At 40.7% G+C, this 20034-nt stretch overlaps 1 non-coding gene across 1 annotated transcript; it reads right to left on the minus strand.

Annotated features, from left to right (window-relative positions):
- Positions 1–571: 571 nt before the first annotated feature.
- Trnad-guc (transfer RNA aspartic acid (anticodon GUC)) lies at positions 572–645 on the minus strand. Its single transcript has one exon. It is a non-coding gene; the product is annotated as a tRNA-Asp (tRNA).
- Between the last annotated feature and the right edge of the window lie 19389 nt (positions 646–20034).

Here is a 20034-nt window from a genome sequence, read left to right on the forward strand (position 1 = left end):
AGGCAGTTTTATAGTTTTATTCAAGTACATTTTAACCAATTCAAACTTTTTTTTTTTTTTAGGAAAAGATTACCTTTGAGGTAGGAACATTTCTTCAAAGCCATCTCAGCTCCCCCTGCCTTTGTCCCCTCTCATTCTGATAAGCAGCACACAGACATGAGCAGTAGGAACATGAAGGTAAGAGGATAATTTTATAGACTGGGCCTATAGTGCTGACCACCATGACTTTTTTTTTTTTTTTTTTTCAAAGCAGTTATCTTTTTAAAAAGTTGCCTGAGACCATGCTGACCCTGCCTGGCATAAGTCAATAGGATATGCCACATTCCCCAGAAAACAACCTTTATCTGCAGGAGAAATGCAGGCCTAAAAACTCCTAAAGGGTAAAGAGTTACCCTGAAGCGGGGGGCGGATTTTATGACCTTTACACAGACCAGATTCCAGGTCTCTGGAAGACAGGATAATTAGAAGCGAAGCTGCTTAACCATAAAAATCTGTAAGAACAAGTTCCAATTAGAATCAGTCAGTGCAGGCCAAGGTGACCCAGAGTTGTCTTGGATCTTTTTTCCCCTTTTTGGGGTGCTGGGGATTGAACCCAGGGTCTTGTGCTTGACAGGCAAGCACTCTACCAACTGAGCTAAACCCCCAGCCCTGTCTTGAATCTTTAACATGTCATTATAATAGGAAAATCTTCCCCTTCATGAGCTAAGACCATGCCCAGTGGGGACTTGAAAGTCTGATGAAATTGAGCTGTCAGTCAGAAATCAAGAGATGGACCTGAGTGGAATACTCTAGAAACTTCTCTAGGATCCCCAATAAAACTGGAGGGCAGGAGAGGTATGATATCCCTCTCTCCTCTCTGAGAGGACCCACTTTCTCCCTTTTTCCCTCAACAGTGTCCTCTTTTCCCTTTTCCTTTTCATTCTAATAAACTTCTTCCTGCAACTATGTTTGACTCACTTGAAATTCTTCAGGCAGCACTGTAAGAACCAGGGTCATAGACCCAGTGGTCATTTCAGCTCCACAGGCAGATCTCAGTCTGTAACAGTCCCACTGTCTAGCCCAGACCCTTTACTTTCCCTTCTCTGCTGATTGTCAGATTTATGAAGTCTTATTCTGTTAGATGTTTACACATAACTCACGCTACTATCAGCATAAATCCTCCAGCAAGGTCAGACATCTCAACATCCTCCTTTCACCTCTATCTGTGCTTCATCCAAAGCAGATCCCTCCTCCAATCGCCCTTCACCCATCACCATTTTCCCAATGTTCTCTCCATTCCCTGCTATTGATAGAATACTGCCCGTGCCCACATCTTAGCCCAACCCATTCCCTTGAAGCATCCTCTCCCACTACCTCCTCTCCCCAAAGAAGACGAAATCTGTGCCCTAAATATGTTTGCACCCCAGATGTACCTGGTCCTCAGGCTAGGTAGGATCTCAAGAATTGTTTCATCCCTTCCCCTCAAGTCCTATCATCAGAGTTGGTGCAACTGGCTTTGTAAAATAATACTTTGTGTGTGTCCTTCCCTACCACGAAAAAGATTATAACTTCCAACTCATTTTCATCCCCACATACAAAACCGTGGGGAGAAGAGTGGTGGCAAAACAGCTAGAGCTAGATTTCAGCTCACATGTGCAGATGTTCAAAAGTGGATTGCTCATAACCAGGGAACGCCTACAATGCTCATATGTTACCAGAACATTATAGTTGTACTTAAATGTGTGAGGTTTTAAACTTTATATGTTCCTTCTGCTGCGATGGGATTATTTCTGTTTTAGTTAGCTTTTTCGCTGCTGTGACGAAAAGACAAACAGAACAATTATAGAGGAGGAAAAATGTATTGGGGGCTCCCGGTTTCAGAGGTCTTAATCCATATCCAGCAGGCTTCATTCCTCGGAGTTCAAGGTGAGGCAGAACATCATGGTGGAAGAGTGTGGTGGAGGGAAGAGGCTCTCGTGATGAACGGGAAACAGAGACTCCACTTGCCAGATACAAATATGTACCCCAGAGAGATTTTCAAGATGGCGGACTAGAGGGCGACTGCATTTCATGTTGCTCCAGGACGCCGGACTCAAAAGAGGAGATAGTGAGAGGCTTGGGACCAACTCAAAGCCGCCGGGTGAGTCTCTCCCTTTGGGGAGGCGTCCCGGATGGGGCAGTAGCCCCGGAACGCAGGGAACTTTGTGAAGTAGAGTTGTTCGGCGAGACGCCCCTCCCCCCACGGGAGCGGTAAACACGGACAACTGGGAGCATCGTAGAGGAGGCGGCTCAGCACAGCGCTTGGACTCGGAGCAACCACTGGGGCTCCGGGCTGCTGCCTGAGGAGGAGCTGCGTGGCAAGCTGTTTGGACTCAGAGCGATCGCTCCTGAACACCGGGGGGTTGCCCGGAGGAAGAGGAGGAGCGCAGCGGGTCGCTTGACCTAGGAGTGACTGCATCAGAGCCACAGGCAGTTGCCAGAGGAGGAGCTGCGTGGCGAGCTGTTTGAACTCAGAACGACCGCTCCAGAACACCGGTGGCCTGCCTGGAGCAGGAGCGTGGTGGGTTGCTTGGTCTAGGAGTAACTACATCAGAGCCACAGGCGGTTGCCAGAGGAGGAGGCAAGTGATGAGTTGATTGGACTAAAAGTGACCGCTCCTGAACACCGGTGGCCTGCCTGGAGGAGGAGCGCGGTGGGTCACTTGGTCTCGGAGTCACCGCTCCTGAACACCCGGGGGGCTACCCCGAGGAGGAGGAGGAGGAACAGGGCGGGTCACTTGGACTCAGAGTGACTGCCTAGGGCTATGGGCGGTTGGCGGGAGGAGGAGACGCGAAGTGAATTGCTTGGGCTCCTAGTGACTGCGTCGGAAACCGGGCTGCTGTCCGGTGGAGGAGGTGTGTGGTGGGTCTCTGGGACTCAGAGCTATTGTACGGGGCTCCAGGTGGCGGCTCAGAGGAGGGGCCGCATAGCCAGGCGATTAGGTGCAGAGCAGGGTCCCAGGAGCTAGGTGGCTTCTTGCTGGAAGAGCCGCACAGAGACACGCCTAGGGGCGGAGCGAGGTTTCCAGGACTGCGGGCAGATTCTCTGGGAGAGGCAGCCTAAGGAGACTCGCCTGCGAAGGGTGAGGCTCCCAGGCCCAGGAGGTAGGTCCGGGCCCCTGGGAACATTGCAGAGGAAGACAGCCCAGCCCAGGCGGTAGTTGTAGATTGAGGGGAACCTCTAGGAGGGCAACTGACCAGCGAGACGACCCCACCGAGTGAGTCTTCCCTGCTGGGGGAGGTTTTCCCACAGGGACGGTAAAATCAGAGACACAGGCACAAACAGGACTTGCCTCAACCCACAGCCTAGTTCCCCATTGGATGACCATTGGTCAACAAGTGGAGGCACCTCTGCCCACTAGTAGGGAATATACACCACCTGAGGGTCACCACCCCTAGAGAGGCAGCTTCTTCGTGGAGCTCCGCATTATCAACTTCCTCCAAGACTTCAGGCTACTGAAGGATAAGAGGGGATATACTAGCAATCTTCAGGGACATTATAAGTCGATAGGGGAAATCTGCAATATCTTAATGACCCACTGATTCCTGAACAATGTGAGAAAACAAGGGAAGAAAATGCCCCAAACAAATCTAGATGTTACATCAATAAAATCCAACGACAGCATGGCAGAAGAAATGACAGAAAGGGAGTTCAGAATGTACATAATTAAAATGATTAGGGAAGCAAACGATGAGATGAAAGAGCAAATGCAGGCATTGAATGATCGCACCAATCGACAGTTAACAGAGCAAATTCAGGAAGCAAAAGATCATTTCAATAAAGAGTTAGAGATATTGAAAAAAAAAACAAACAGAAATCCTTGAAATGAAGGAAACAATAAACCAAATTAAGAACTCCATAGAAAGCATAACCAATAGGATAGAACACCTGGAAGACAGAACTTCAGATATTGAAGACAAAATATTTAACCTCGAAAACAAAGTTGAACAAACAGAGAAGATGGTAAGAAATCATGAACAGAATCTGCAAGAACTATGGGATATCATGAAAAGGCCAAATTTGAGAATTATTGGGATTGAGGAAGGCTTAGAGAAACAAACCAAAGGAATGAACAATCTATTCAATGAAATAATATCAGAAAATTTCCCAAATCTGAAGAATGAAATGGAAAATCAAGTCCAAGAGGCTTATAGGACTCCAAATACACAAAATTACAACAGACCCACACCAAGGCACATTATAATGAAAATACCTAACATACAAAATAAAGACAGAATTTTAAAGGCTGTGAGAGAAAAGAACCAAATTACATTCAGGGGAAACCAATACGGATATCAGCAGATTTTTCAATCCAGACCCTAAAAGCTAGAAGGGCCTGGAACAACATTTTTCAAGTTCTGAAAGAAAATGGATGCCAACCAAGAATCTTATACCCAGCAAAACTTACCTTCAAATTTGACGATGAAATAAAATCATTCCATGATAAACAAAAGCTAAAAGAATTTACAAAAAGAAAGCCAGCATTACAGAACATTCTCAGCAAAATATTTCATGAGAAAGAGATAAAAAACAAAGAAGCAAATCAGCAAATGGAGGAATTATCCTAAAGGAACTGTCAAATAAAGGGTGAACCAAGATATGTCAAAAATTTTAAATATGAACCAAATGACTGGGAATACAAATCATATCTCAATAATAACCCTGAATGTTAATGGCCTGAATTCATCAATCAAAAGACATAGACTGGCAGATTGGATTAAAAAGAAAGATCCAACAATATGTTGCCTGCAAGAGACTCACCTCATAGAAAGAGATACCCATAGACTAAAGGTGAAAGGATGGGGAAAAACATACCATGCACATGGACTCAGCAAAAAAGCTGGAGTATCCATCCTCATTTCAGATAATGTGGACTTCAAGCCAATGTTAGTCAGAAGGGATAAAGAAGGACATTTCATACTGCTTAAGGGAAGCATAAATCAGCAAGATATAACAATCATAAACATCTATGCCCCAAACAGTGGCTCATCCATGTATGTTAAACAAATCCTTCTCAATTTTAGAAACCAAATAGACCAAAACACAATAATACTAGGTGATTTTAACACGCCTCTCTCGTCATTGGACAGATCTTCCAAACAAAAATTGAACAAAGAAACCATAGATCTCAATAACACAATCAATAATTTAGACTTAACAGACATTTATAGAATATACCATCCAACCAAGAGCGAATATACTTTCTTCTCAGCAGCACATGGATCCTTCTCTAAAATAGACCATATATTATGCCACAAAGCTAATGTCAGCAAATACAAGAAGATAGAGACACTACCTTGTATTCTATCAGATCATAATGGATTGAAGTTAGAAATAAATGAAAGAGTAAAAAACAGAAACTACTCCAACACCTGGAGATTAAACAATATGCTATTATATGATGAATGGATAACAGAAGATATTAGGAAGGAAATTAAAAAATTCTTAGAGGTAAACGAGAACGAAGAAACATCATATCAAAATCTCTGGGACACTATGAAAGCAGTACTTAGAGGAAGATTTATTTCATGGAGCGCATTTAATAAAAGAAGTAAAACTCAAAAAATAAATGACCTAACACTACAGCTCAAAGCTCTAGAAAAGAAGAACAGACCAACACCAAAAGTAGTAGAAGACAGGAAATAGTTAAACTCAGAGCTGAAATCAACGAAATTGAAACAAAAGAAACAATACAAAAAATTGACAAAATAAATAGTTGGTTCTTCGAAAAAATAAACAAAATTGATAAACCTTTAGCCACACTAACAAAGAGAAGACGAGAGAAAACCCAAATTACTAAAATTCAGAATGAATAAGGAAATATCACAACAGACACGACTGAAATACAAAACATAATTAGAAGCTATTTTGAAAACCTATACTCCAACAAAATAGAAAATTTCGAAGACATCAACAGGTTTCTAGAGACATATGAATTGCCTAAACTGAACGAGGAGGACATACACAATTTAAATAGACCAATTTCAAGTAATGAAATAGAAGAAGTCATCAAAAGCCTACCAACAAAGAAAAGTCCAGGACCAGATGTGTTCTCAGCCGAGTTCTACAAAACCTTTAAAGAAGAGCTCATTCCAATACTTCTCAAAGTATTCCATAAAATAGAAGAGGAGGGAACCCTCCCAAACTCATTCTATGAAGCCAATATTACCCTGATACCTAAACCAGACAGAGACACATCGAGGAAAGAAAATTTCAGACCAATATCCTTAATGAACATCGACGCAAAAATTCTCAACAAAATTTTAGCAAATCGCATACAAAAACATATTAAAAAGATAGTGCACCATGATCAAATGGGTTTCATCCCAGGGATGCAAGGTTGGTTCAACATCAGGAAATCAATAAATGTCATTCACCATATCAATAGACTTAAAGTCAAGAATCACATGATTATTTCGATAGATGCAGAAAAAGCATTTGATAAAATACAGCACCCCTTCATGCTCAAAACACTTGAAAAAATAGGGATAGTGGGAACATTCCTTAACATTGTAAAGGCCATCTACGCTAAGCCCATGGCTAATATTATTCTAAATGGTGAAAAACTGAAAGCATTCCCTCTAAAAACTGGAACAAGGCAGGGATGCCCTCTTTCATCACTTCTATTCAATATCGTCCTTGAAACTCTAGCCAGAGCAATTAGACAGACCAAAGAAATTAAAGGGATACGAATAGGAAAAGAAGAACTCAAACTATCCCTATTTGCTGATGATATGATTGTATACTTAGAGGAACCAGGAAATTCCACCAGAAAACTTTTAGATCTCATAAGTGAATTCAGTAAAGTAGCGGGATATAAGATCAATGCACATAAATCTAAGGCATTTTTATACATAAGCGATGAATCTTCAGAAAGAGAAATTAGGAAAACTACCCCATTCACAATAGCTTCGAAAAAAATAAAATACTTGGGAATCAATCTCACAAAAGAGGTGAAAGACCTCTACAATGAGAACTACAGAACACTAAAGAAAGAAATTCAAGAAAACCTTAGAAGATGGAAAGATCTCCCATGTTCTTGGATAGGAAGAATTAATATTGTCAAAATGGCCATACTACCAAAAGTGCTATACAGATTCAATGCAATTCCAATTAAAATCCCAATGATGTACCTTACAGAAATAGAGCAAGAAATTATGAAATTCATCTGGAAGAATAAAAAACCCAGAATAGCTAAAGCAATCCTTGGCAGAAAGAGTGAAGCAGGGGGTATCGCAATACCAGATCTTCAACTCTACTACAAAGCAATAGTAACAAAAACGGCATGGTATTGGTACCAAAATAGAAAGGTGGATCAATGGTACAGAATAGAGGACACGGACACAAACCCAAATAAATACAATTTTCTCATACTAGACAAAGGGGCCAAAAATATGCAATGGAGAAAAGATAGCCTCTTCAACAAATGGTGCTGGGAGAATTGGAAATCCATATGCAACAGAATGAAACTAAACCCATATCTCTCACCATGCACGAAACTAAACTCAAAATGGATTAAGGACCTCGGAATCAGACCAGAGACCTTGCATCTTATAGAAGAAAAAGTAGGTCCAGAGCTTCAACATGTCGGCTTAGGACCAGACTTCCTCAACAGGACTCCCATAGCACAAGAAATAAAAGCAAGAATTAATAACTGGGATAGATTCAAACTAAAAAGTTTTCTCTCAGCAAAGGAAACTATCAGCAATGCGAAGAAAGAACCTACAGAGTGGGAGAAAATCTTTGCCAATCATACTTCAGATAGAGCACCAATCTCCAGAATCTATAAAGAACTCAAAAAACTCTACACCAAGAATGCAAATAATCCAATCGACAAATGGGCTAAGGAAATGAATAGACACTTTACAGAAGAAGATCTACAAGCAATCAACAAACATATGGAAAAATGTTCAACATCTCTAGTAATAAGAGAAATGCAAATCAAAACCACCCTAAGATTCCATCTCACCCCAATTAGAATGATGATTATCAAGAATACAAGCAACAACAGGTGTTGGCGAGGATGTGGGGAGAAAGGTACACTCATACATTGCTGGTGGGGCTGCAAATTAGTGCAGCCACTCTGGAAAGCAGTATGGAGACTCCTTAGAAAACTTGGAATGGAACCACCATTTGACCCAGCTATCCCACTCCTTGGCCTATACCCAAAGGACTTAAAATCAGCATGTTACAGAGATACAGCCACATCAATGTTCATAGCTGCTCAGTTCACAATACCCAGATTGTGGAACCAACCTAGATATCCTTCAATTGATGAATGGATAAAGAAAATGTGGTATATATATACAATGGAATATTACTCAGCCATAAAGAATGATAAAATTATGGCATTTGCAGGCAAATCGATGAAACTGGAGAATATCATGCTAAGTGAGATAAGCCAATCTCAAAAAACCAAAGGAAGAATGATATCGCTAATAAGTGGATGGTGACACATAATGGGGGGTGGGAGGGGTTAGTGTTGGGGTTGGAGTTGGGTTTAGGGAGGGGGGCAGGAATGGAGGAAGGAAGGACTGTATAGAGGGAGGGGAGGGGTGGGAGGGGTGGGGGAGAAGGGAAAAAAATGGCAGAATGAATCAAACAACATTACCCTATGTAAATTTATGATTACACAAATGGTATGCCTTTACGCCATGTACAGGCAGAGAAACAACATGTATCCCATTTGTTTACAATAAAAAAAAAAAAATGTACCCCAAAGCCATGCCACACCCCCTGCCTCATCTCCTCCAGTCATGCCCCAGCTGCCTCCAGTTACCATTCAATTAATCCCATCAGGTGATTTTTTTGGGGGGAGTACCAGAGGCACTTAACCACAGAGCCACATCCCCAGTTCTTTTTTTGTATTTTAGAGACAGGGTCTCATTGAGTTGCCTAGGGCCTTTCTAAATTGCTGAGGCTGGCTTTGAATACATTTTATATAAACAAATAGGCCTCAAGTTTCTCAAACTAAGGATTTGTGATCACTCAAATCTGAATAGTACTATAATAAAAGTTCAATTTTTAACTTCCTTTTTAAGTTTCATATCATGTCACTTAAGATTAGGATTAGGTTTGAGTGCTAAATTAAAAATGGCTTATACAAGAAAGAAATCTATTCTCTAATATACACATTGAAGGGTGAGCAGTTCAGGGCTCACATGGCAGCTTCGTGGTGACAGGGACCAAAGAATCTTCTATTTTGCTTGCTCTGCTCTACATAGAATCCATATCTAAGATAATTCCATGACTCAAAGTGGCTTCTATAAACTGGGTCTACTGTGCTGACCCTCACATGCTTTCTTGCTTTTTAAAACTTTTTTGTAGTTGTAGATGGACAGAATGCCTTTATTTTGTTTATTTTTATGTGGGGCTAAGGATTGAACCCAGTGCCTCACACATGCTAGGCAAGTGCTCTGCCACTGAGCTGCAGCCCCAGCCCACATGCTTTCTTTAAAAAATGAAATTTAGCCTTGTCCTGCTTTAAGTTAATAGGACATATAACATCCATCACCAAACAGCTTGTCTTCTGTAGGCTCAAAGACTTCTTCCAATCCATAAAAAGGACACAAGTTACCCCACAGAGGGCTGGGGTGGGGGTTGTGACCTTTACACAGAATAGATCCCAGGACTTTGGGAAACAGAAAAATTAGAAGCAAAGGCTTTTAACCATAAAATCTATAAGTTCCAGTTAGAACTGGTCAAGCAGGCCACAGTGACCCAGAGTTGCCTTGGATCTTTAGCATGTCAGAATAGTGAAATCTCCTCTCCCGGGGGTAAGACCATGCCCATCAGGAACATGAAAATCTGATGAAATCTAGCTGTCAGTCAAATATCAATAGATGGACTGGGTGGGACTCTCTGGACACTTCCCTGGGAGCCCTAATTAAACAGGAGGGCAGCAGGGGTGGGCCATCTCTCTTCTCTCTGAGAAGACCCACTCTTTCTCTTGAGAGTATTCCCTTTTCCTTTCACTTCTAATAAACTCTTCTTCTATTGTGTGTGACTGGCTTAAATTCTTCAGGCAAAATTGTAAGAAGCGATGATCGAGGACCTGTGACTGCTTCAGTTGGAGGGAGGGGTTTTCCTCTGTAGCAGGGCCATGGGCCTCCTTTTGTATCTCTTTGTAATGCCCAGCCCAGGGTGACACTCAGTCCATGTCAACTGGAAATTGCCTTCTTATAGACTGATGGACCGGGAAGCAACCAGAAACTCTGATGTTATCAAAATTTATCAAATTCATTGGATTTAACTGTCAAATGTGAGAAGTATTCTACTGAATAAAAACAAATTCTATTGGATGTGGATTTCACAGAAATCTTCAGAACTATTCTGAAACAAAATAAAACTGTCCTCAAGAGTATATAATTGTTATGGTGTGGATGTCCCCCAAAAGCTCATGTGTGAGACAATGTCAGAAGGTTGAGGAGAAATGATTGGGATGTGAGATCCTTAATCCAGTCAGTGAATTAATCACCTGATGGGGCCGGGCCTGGAGGTGCAACCCTGTAATCCCAGAACCTTGGGAGGCTGAGACAGGAGGATCTCCAATTCCCCTCATGTTTCCACCACTCATGTCTGTTAACTATCATCTCTCTCCTTTTTGTTGTTATTAAAAAGTTTACCTAATAAAAAGTTTAATATGAAAATGTACATGACCCGATTTTTATGTCACACATTCATCTATCACAAGGTCATAAAGGGGTCAGATCCCTGCAATATTCCTCGGACATGTCTGCCACCATTTAATTTCAATGATAACTTCTTATCCATAAATTTTTTTCAGCTCCAGAAGGTGAGCTTTGCTCATGCTGTCTACTCGGCAAGGCTCAGAGATGCTTTGAAACGGGATTCCTATCATCTCTTGTCCTTCAAACACTGACATATGTGGTATGAAGGAATGGGACAGACTCCAACAGACGGTTCCTAAATAACTTTCTCAGCTTCTGCTCTGGGGAAAGATCCAGCTCCAGAAAGTGCATTAAAGGGAAGTGCAACATCCAGTATTTTTATAAGGAAGCAGAAAATCCCAAGAAAGAATTCTCAACCAGTACCTCTGCTCCTTTTCCTCACTGAGTTATAGTCTGGATGGATGGGAAACAGGTCGCTACTTGATCTCTGTGGAGGGCGTAGATGCAGGTAGAGACTGGACTTCCTTATGTAGCGAGTCTCAGGGGAGAGCTGTGGAGCTTCACATCCTTAGCACCTGCTGTTCTGGGGTTCCTAAAATAAACCTAGTCTGGGAGGACAAAAGTTATTATATGTCCTATTTCAACTCTCTGTTCATTATTAAGGCAGTAAATCTTTGGCTTCATCTTATTCAGGGGGGAAAAAAAAGAGTTTATATTGATGGCTCAATGCTTAGGTCTAGAAAGAGGAAGAATGTGGCATTTTTATTAATGGGAAAACTGCAGTTGTGCCACCAGAAGGTTACTATAAAATTCTGAGGTCTTGTTAGTTGATTCTCGTGGCTCAGCCACCCTCAAGTCTCCCCCAGGTCACTGTGGTGGCTTCCTAATGGATGTCCAGCACACATCTGGCCTCATGAATGAATAAATGAATGTAAGATGTAGCTCTTAAGCCCTCAATCCAAACTGTTGGCTATAATAGGTATTTAGTTCAATCTGGTTAAGAAAAATAAATATGATTCTGGTCATTGCCAAAAAGAACATATTCAAGAATTGGTTTAAGTTTGTCTGACCACAGCTTTGACTGATCCTCTCCTGCCATCCTGGGAAGCACTGGGCAGATCCACATATGCAGGTAGCTGGACAGGGCAGGGGGTTCTCTGCTCTGAGGAGCTCAGAGTCCTTGGGACAAGAGTCTTATGAAGTGATCATTATCAGGTGACCGTACAAAGTGTCGTGGGAACACAGTGGAGGGAGCAATCACCTTAAGAACAGAATTGGAGCCAGGCACAGTGGTGCAGGCCTGTAATCCCAGCTGCTCGGGAAGTTGAGGCAGGAGGATCGTGAGTTCAAAGCCAGACTCAGCAAAGGGAGGCGCTAAGCGACTCAGTGAGACCCTGTCTCATAAAATACAAAATAGTGCTGGGGATGTGGCTCAGTGGTCGAGTGCCCCTGAATTCAATCCCCGGTACCCCCAAAAAATATATATATATGAGAATTGGTTTTTCAGAGATAAACAGTGGTGTCTACATCTTAAAAGGATATTCCCAGTGGAGGAGGCAATGTGTGTGGGCACAAGGCCTGGTCTGAGAACAGTGGTGAATAAGGTCCAGGGGGAGGCCGGAAAGGAGGTTGGGGCAGCCGTGGCGAGTCTTATGGGGCAGGCGAAAGAAGAAATCCTCTATTCTGTCAGTGAGGAGGAGTCAAAGGATGGTTTCAAACAAGGGAGATTTATAACTGCAGCAGTAATGTGGATGACAGTTTGGAGCAGGGAGAGAGAAAAGGCACAGGAGCTTGTTTGTGGGCAAGGTCCAGATGATGTGGAGGGTCTGAGTCACTATTTTAAATCTTGCGAAGTGACAAGAAAATTAACAGGAACTTCAACTCGCCTTATGAATTCACTGAAGGATTTATTCTCTGTAGTTTTCAAGAACATTCTCAATTAATGAAAAAGATTTTCTGTTGATTTGTTTGTTTGGTTTGGTGATCAAGCCCAGCACTTTGAGCATGCTAGGCAAGCACTCGACCACTGAGCTATACCCGCAGCCCTGAAAAATGTTTTTCAAGAGGAAAAAAATCCTAAAATGCGAGGTAAAATGTTCTCTTCCTAGTTTATAAAGTGCATTTATATTCTCTAAGTCTCTTGAAGTAGAATACGAAATTTTAAATTAGTTCTCAGAATATCAAGAAAGGGAATAATTACACCTAGGTGTCACATTAGAGATAGTTACTGTTCTCATAATATATGTTCTGTTTTACCCTTCTGCAGACAGGCTCTTCAGTTTTTAGCTGATTACATGGCTATAGGAATAATGACAGTATTTCCTCATTTACAACTCAGTATAAACAAATGTGGTATATGAAATTTCCAGCAAGAATTCTTAAAGGGTGGGATGTGTATCTTCTTCCAAGTGTCTTCTTTCTTATAACTAGAAGGAAAAGGTAATGACTAGAACCCCAGAAGCCACTTTGAGTCATGGAATTATCTGAGACATGGATTCTATGTAGAGCAGAGCAACCAAAATAGAAGATTCTTTGGTCCCCGTCACCACGAAGCTGCCATGTGAGCCCTGAACTTCTCACCCTTCAATGTGTACATTAGAGAATAAATTTCTTTCTTGTATAAGCCATTTTTAATTTAGCACTCAAACCTAATCCTAATCTTAAGTGATATAATATAAAACTTAAAAAGGAAGTTAAAAGTTGAACTTTATTATAGTACTATTCAGATTTGAGTGATCTCAAATCCTTAGTTTGAGAAACTTGAGGCCTATTTGTTTATATAAAATGTAAACACTATCTCAATATGGGAAAGAGAAAGTAAAATGGTGAAGACGGGCAATATCACATGGCTGTTGTGTTGCTATTGTTTCACCATGAGGACCAGGGATCTGTAAGTCTTGATGGAGTCCCTGGGCACGTCCACAGGGAATTCAGAGGGGTGTCTTTTGCAAGGGCAGCACCTGCCTCCATTCCCTGTGAGTAGTCCCCTTGGGCTTGTTTAGGAAGGTTAGGTTGGTCTGAGAGTGAATGTGCTGCTGTTGGCTATTGTAGCTTACAATAGGGATGGAGAATGTCCATCCCTAGTAGGGAAAGTGTGAAATCCCAAGACTGATGATAGGAAAACCACATTTCTGTAATAAATTTCAAGCAGAAATAAATTTTCATAAAAATTAATGCTGTCATAGAAAATTTTAAAAATTCAAGAACAATGTTTATGAATACATTCTTGAGTAGTTCCAAAGAACAGAGTCATATTTGAAACATAGAGTCACAGAAGGTTGGAGAAAACCGGGTCATAGAAGAAGTCTTACCTAAACAGGAATAGTTGTTGTGGCTAACTTTTAGGATAGTATTTATTTCATTCTGATTCTAAAATGTTATAAAATAAAACTTCAGAGAAACACAAATCAATGCCATAAAGAAAAATCACTTCACACTTAGTATGATGGCTTTAATAAAAAAAATACAGGAAATAACAAGTGTTGGTGTGGATACAAAAAAAAAAAAATGGAACTTTCAGACACTGCTGGTGGGCTGTAAAATGGGGCACTGCTTTGGAAAACAGGCTGGCAGTTCCTCAAAATGTTAACATAGAGCTATCATTCGACTCAGCAATTCCACTCCTAGCTATATACCAAAGAGAAATGGAAAAACATGTCCACACAGGAACTTGTACATGTATGTTCATACCAACATTATGCATGGTAGCCCAAAAAGTGGAAACAACTGAAAAATCCATAAACTGATGAATGGATAAATAAAATGTGATATATCCAAACAATGGAATATTATTTGGCAATAAAAGCAAAGGAAGCACAGATAAATGCTACCACGTGGAAGGAACTTGAAAACATCATGTTAAGTGATCATATATTGTGTAATTCTATTTATAAGAAACATCCCAAACAGGCAAATCTTAGAGACAGATAGTAGATTAGTGCTTGCCTAGGGCTAAAGAGGTTGAGTGAAAAATGAGGGGTGACTAGCAATGGGTACCAGTTTCTTTCTGGCATGATGCAAGTATTCTAAAATTGACGGTGGTGTTGGAGGCACAACTCTGTGACTATAGTAAAAACCATTGAGTTGTACACATTAAATGAGTGTGACATATGGCACATGAATTAGATCTCAATAAAGCTGTAGCCAAAAAAGAGAAAAATATGCAAAAAAAAGAGAAAAAATATGCAAAAAACCATCATCAATCTGCAGTATGAAACAACCCATCTCATCTCTCAAATAGTGTCTCCATTCCCTTTGAACCCATGCTTCCCACACCAAAAAGTCCTGGTCCCCATTACCAGAGACCTGAGACCCCTTGGTGTCTGTTTCCACCCAGAGGTTGCGTCATGGTGCTATGTAATGGTGACCTGGAGGTGGAGTGTGGCAACACAGCATTGCTCTGTGGAGCTCCATGTTTAGAAAAAACATTCCCATGTTCTTCCATGGGAACTGCATTATACCAAGGGAGAATTGATGCAAATGTTATGTATTAGTTGATTTGAAGAAAGGAGGCAATCTAACATTATGCATATGATCCTTTGAAAATATGTATTTATTCATATATGTTTATAAAGCTATAAATATATTTCCCTATGCACAGAAAAATGTTAATGCTGGGTTATTTTTGGAGCTAGGCACATCACTAGCAGTCATTTATGATTCCCAAGGGAATTTTGGTTTCAAGAACCTGTGTCAGGAACAAAGTCAGGAGTATCTAGAGCTCTTGGTAGATTATCCAGTCATATGAAGGTGTTTGAAAAAGCAGGCTCCTTCTTAATGAGCGTTCCATAAGAAAAAGTCTTATATCTGTAGACTTTAACTTCTCAAATGACAAAGGGAAATTGTTTATTAATTACTAAACAAATGATCTTTCTTAATATATTTTTCAGTGTTATGGGGCGCAACTTAAGAACAGACCAATCACCACTGAGAAGTCCAAATTTGAGAGTCTTTATTAAGCCTGCCGGCTGACTGTCTCACACAATGCCCAAAAAAATGGCTATTGGGAGAAGAGCTCCACCCACAGGGTTGTAAGGGTTCTTATACCAAAAATCACATCAATCATAAGTGTCTGTTGCTATGATTCGAAATTACAAACTAACATCATGAGATCATCGACAAAGGGGGAAGTGGGTCAAAATGACCCTTACCTAGGTACAAACTAAAGAATGGTTACTAACATCCACGCAATCACTGTTCACATAGTACATTGTTTAGAAGCAATAGGAATCAAAAGAGAGCAATTTTTCTTTACATAAGAATTATCATTCTGAATTGTTAAACATGTCACACTAAGTAACTGATGATGGGCACAGAGGTGGGGTGTTCCCGTGGGAGAAGCTTATTTCCTACATAACATGGAGTCTCAGAGCAAAATGGAGTCTGTCTAGTTATTTCCCTTAGAGTCTGGCCTATAACATCCTCCTGGAGCCAGATCTGTCAGCCCATCACATTCAGAAGATATGATAATACTGTATGCATTAGTCTCCTAGGCCTATTGTAACAAACTGAGTGTCTCAAATAACAGAAATTTATTGTTTCAGGCTAGAAGTCTGAAATCAAATGTCAGCTGGTTGGTTCCTCCTGAGGGCTGTGAGGGGAGGATTTGGCCTCTCCTTGGCTTATAGATGGCATCTTCTGCGTGTGTCTCTTGACATGGTCTTCCCTCTATGTGTGCCTGCCTCTCCTTTTACTCTAAGAATATCATCATCAGATTAAATGTACCTAGTGGCCTCATTTTTACTTGATTTCAACTCCAAAAAAAAGGTCATATTCCCAGGTAGTTGGAGTTAGGACTTCAACATATCTTTTTTGGGGGGTTCACAATTCAAAACACCATTAAAGAAAACATTATTATTATTATTATTATTATTATTACACTGGGGATTGAACCCAGGGGCACTTTACCACTGAGCCACATTCCAGTCCTTTTTATTTTTTAATTTGAAACAGGATCTCACTGAGTTGCTGAAAGCCTCACTAGGTTGCTGAGTTTGGCCTCAAACTTGAATCCCCCTGCCTCAGCCTCCCAAATCACTGGGATTACAGCTATGTGCCACCACACCTGCCTTCAAGAAAATATTTTTAAAATATTCATTCTGTGTGATGGTAGGAATAGTTTCACATATGAAGAAAAGGAACTCACTTAAGGGGTGGGGACATAACTCAGTGGTAGAGCACTTGCTTAGCATGCATGAGGCCCTAGATTTAATCCCTAGGAGCAAAATCAAAAATGAAACAAAAAACATGCTCATTTTCCAAATTGCTTTTAATAAGCTTGAAGGCATGGTCCTCGTCCCTGACTGTGCATTAAATAACTTAGGGATATTTATAAAACTCCAAAGCCCAAGCATTGGACTAGTTGAATCTGGACTAGTTGAATCAGAAATTATGGGGGCTAGATTCCAGGGTTCAATGCTTTTTTCTTTTTAATAAAATTTTAAATTAATTATTTATTTATTTTAAATTAATTAATTAGTTAATTAATTAATTTGTTCTGTGGATTGAACTCAGGGCATTGCAAGTGTTCCACCACTGAGCTACTCCCTAAATACCTAAACTTTTACATTTTAGGATAGTTTTAGATTTACAGAAAAAAATCACAAAGAGAATCACAAAGAGTTCCCTCATATCCCACAGCCATTTCCCCCAGGAATGCCTTTTATCAGCATGGTACATTTGTCACAAGTAATGAACTTGTTGATACATTATTATCAACTGAAGTACATTCTCTATTCAGATCTTCTTGGGTTTTATCTAATATCCTTTTTCTTTTATATTGTATATATTCATGAATTATGATTATACATAAAGTCGGGTTCATTGTGATATATTCACACATGTACATATCATAATTTTATTGATTTAACTCCCTAATACTTCCCTTTTCCTCCTTTCTACCCTCCCCATTAATCCCTTTACTCTATTGTTCTCCCTTCTATTTTTATGAAATCTCTCTTTTTTAAAAATGCTCTTTTTCTCTCTAGCTTCCACATATGAGAGAAAACATTCCAGTCCTTGACTTTCTGAGTCTGGTTTATTTCACTGGATGATGTTCTCCAGTTTAATCCTTTTACTAGAAAAAGATAAAATTTTATTATTCTTTATGACTGAGTAAAGTACCATTGTGTATACATATCAACCTCTCTCTTTTTTTTTTTTTTTTTTACAGTGCTGGGGATTGAACCCAGGGCCTTGTGCTTGCGAGGCAGGCACTCTACCAACTGAGCTATCTCCCCAGCCCTCAACTTCTCTTTATCCATTCATCTATTGATGGACACCCAAGCTGGTTCCCTAACGTGGCTATTACAAATTGTGCTGCTATAAGCATTGGTATGCACGTGTCACTGTAGTAAGCTGAATTTAGTTCTTTTGAATAAATACCAAGTAGAGTATCAGCTGGGTATTATGGTGAGTCCATTCCTACTAACATCCTTTTTCTGTTCCAGGAGTCCATCCAGAATCCTTAGGCTTTTCGGCTTTTATAGGATTTCCTTTGTTTTGGTTTATTTTATTATTTATTTTTGTGTGTTTTCGACAGCCTTGAAATTTTTGAGGAAGATGAGCCACACAGCTTGTACCCCCTCAATAGAACTGTCTGATGTTTTCTCATGATTAGACTAGGACTTTGGGGAGGAAGAGAACAGAAGAGGAGTGCCATTGTCACCATATCATATCATAGTAACCTAAGATTGGTGTGACTTACTGTTGTTGACTTGATCACCTGGCTAAGGTTTCTCTGCTGGAAAATTGTCTCGCCACGCCCCCTCTCTTTTCCATACTGTAGTCTTTGGAAGAAAGTCACTCTGTGCAGCCCACATTTTAGGAATGGGGTGTTAAGTTCTACCTCCTTCAGATCAAACTGTGTAGGCATTTAGAATTCTTCTGCATAGATTTCTATGTTTTGTCTATTCTTCCCTGTTAACTAATTAGTTAATTCAATCATGTAGCTCTTTATTTGTATCAGAATGAACTCATGGATATTTATCTTTACTTTGAGTTGCAATGCAATACTATTTTAATAATTGCGTTGCTCAAATTGTTCCAACTTTCAGCATTGGGTTCAGTGCTTTGTAAAGCTCCCTATGCGATCGTGCAAATATGACTGAGAACCACGGGTTTAAGTAAAACATTTTTTACAGAAGTACTGCTTTCTTTCAAATTAGAACAAATGCAAACTAAAAGTAAAAAAAGAACCTCATACAGAGTCACCGGCCTGGCTGCAGATAGTGATCTTCGCCCACAGTGGACAGTTCATTGTGGGTTCTTCCTGTGCCCCCTCCCTCTCTAGTACAGACTACAGGAATACATGAAATAATAATATGGTTTCTCATTTAGGATGAATTTTAAATAAAAGTCTGCAGATGGTAGAATTACAGTCTTGAATCAAGAAGCTAAGAGCTGCTCAGAAAAGTTAAGACACTGAATCCCCCAAGTCACCACTAGTTATTAGAATCTCCTTTTGTTTCTGCAGGGACTGGGTGGTCGCCTTGGGTGCACAGTCTTTTCCAGTTTGGACAAGTGGTCTTGGTAGCTCAGTAGCTTCATTGGCAGGGAAAGACCACACGTTGAGTTCAAGGAGGTGAGAACTTGAAAGGAATTCCTGAGCAGTCTCAGCATGTAGAAGTCGTGACTCAGGAAATTACTGGCTATTATTCTCAGGTAGAATTCCTTTCCCCAAGCAGGAGAGGGACCCAAAGAATAGCTCATTTCTAACCTGCACTAGTTGTAATTTGAGTTGGCTGTGGAGATAGCCAGTCATTTCAGTAATCCTCCAATAAATCTGAGAACAATGGCTATCATCAGAGTTGGGATGGTCAGTCAAGTGAAGGGGAGTGAATTTTCTTCAATTGGCCCTAGCGTAATTTGCACAGAACTGTGGTTCTCAACGTGTGTGCCTGGACTTGAAGCGTCAGCATCACATGAGAACTTGTTAGTAATACCAGTTTTCCTGGTGATTGTAATTGAACAGTAATAATCCAACAAGTCTCAGTGTTCTAGGAGCTCCGCTATCCTCCTTAGATGGGGCAGGAACCCATCTTTGTAATCCCCAGTACTTGGCCTATGCCTAGCACATGGTAGGTGTTTGACCAGTTGTGTCCTGGATGAATGAATAAACAATAAAAGAAAGACAATTCCTGGAGGAGATTTGTTAATAGGATCAACTAGTGTGGTTCTTTAGTGGTGACTTGGAGACACCCCACAGTGCCACCACCTACATTCTAGGTCACCATCTGAGACTGAGCCACAGTCCCTAATTGCTCATCTCCATCTTATTCTAGCTGCCTTGGAGTGCACTGCCAGCTTCCTGTTCCCCTCTACAGGCTGAGCTAAAAAGAGGAAGGAGACAACAGAAGGGAGAGTAGGGGCCGTACCGAACAGGAAG

Source organism: Sciurus carolinensis, chromosome 5, assembly GCF_902686445.1.
Source record: "Sciurus carolinensis chromosome 5, mSciCar1.2, whole genome shotgun sequence".
Lineage (NCBI taxonomy): Eukaryota > Metazoa > Chordata > Mammalia > Rodentia > Sciuridae > Sciurus > Sciurus carolinensis.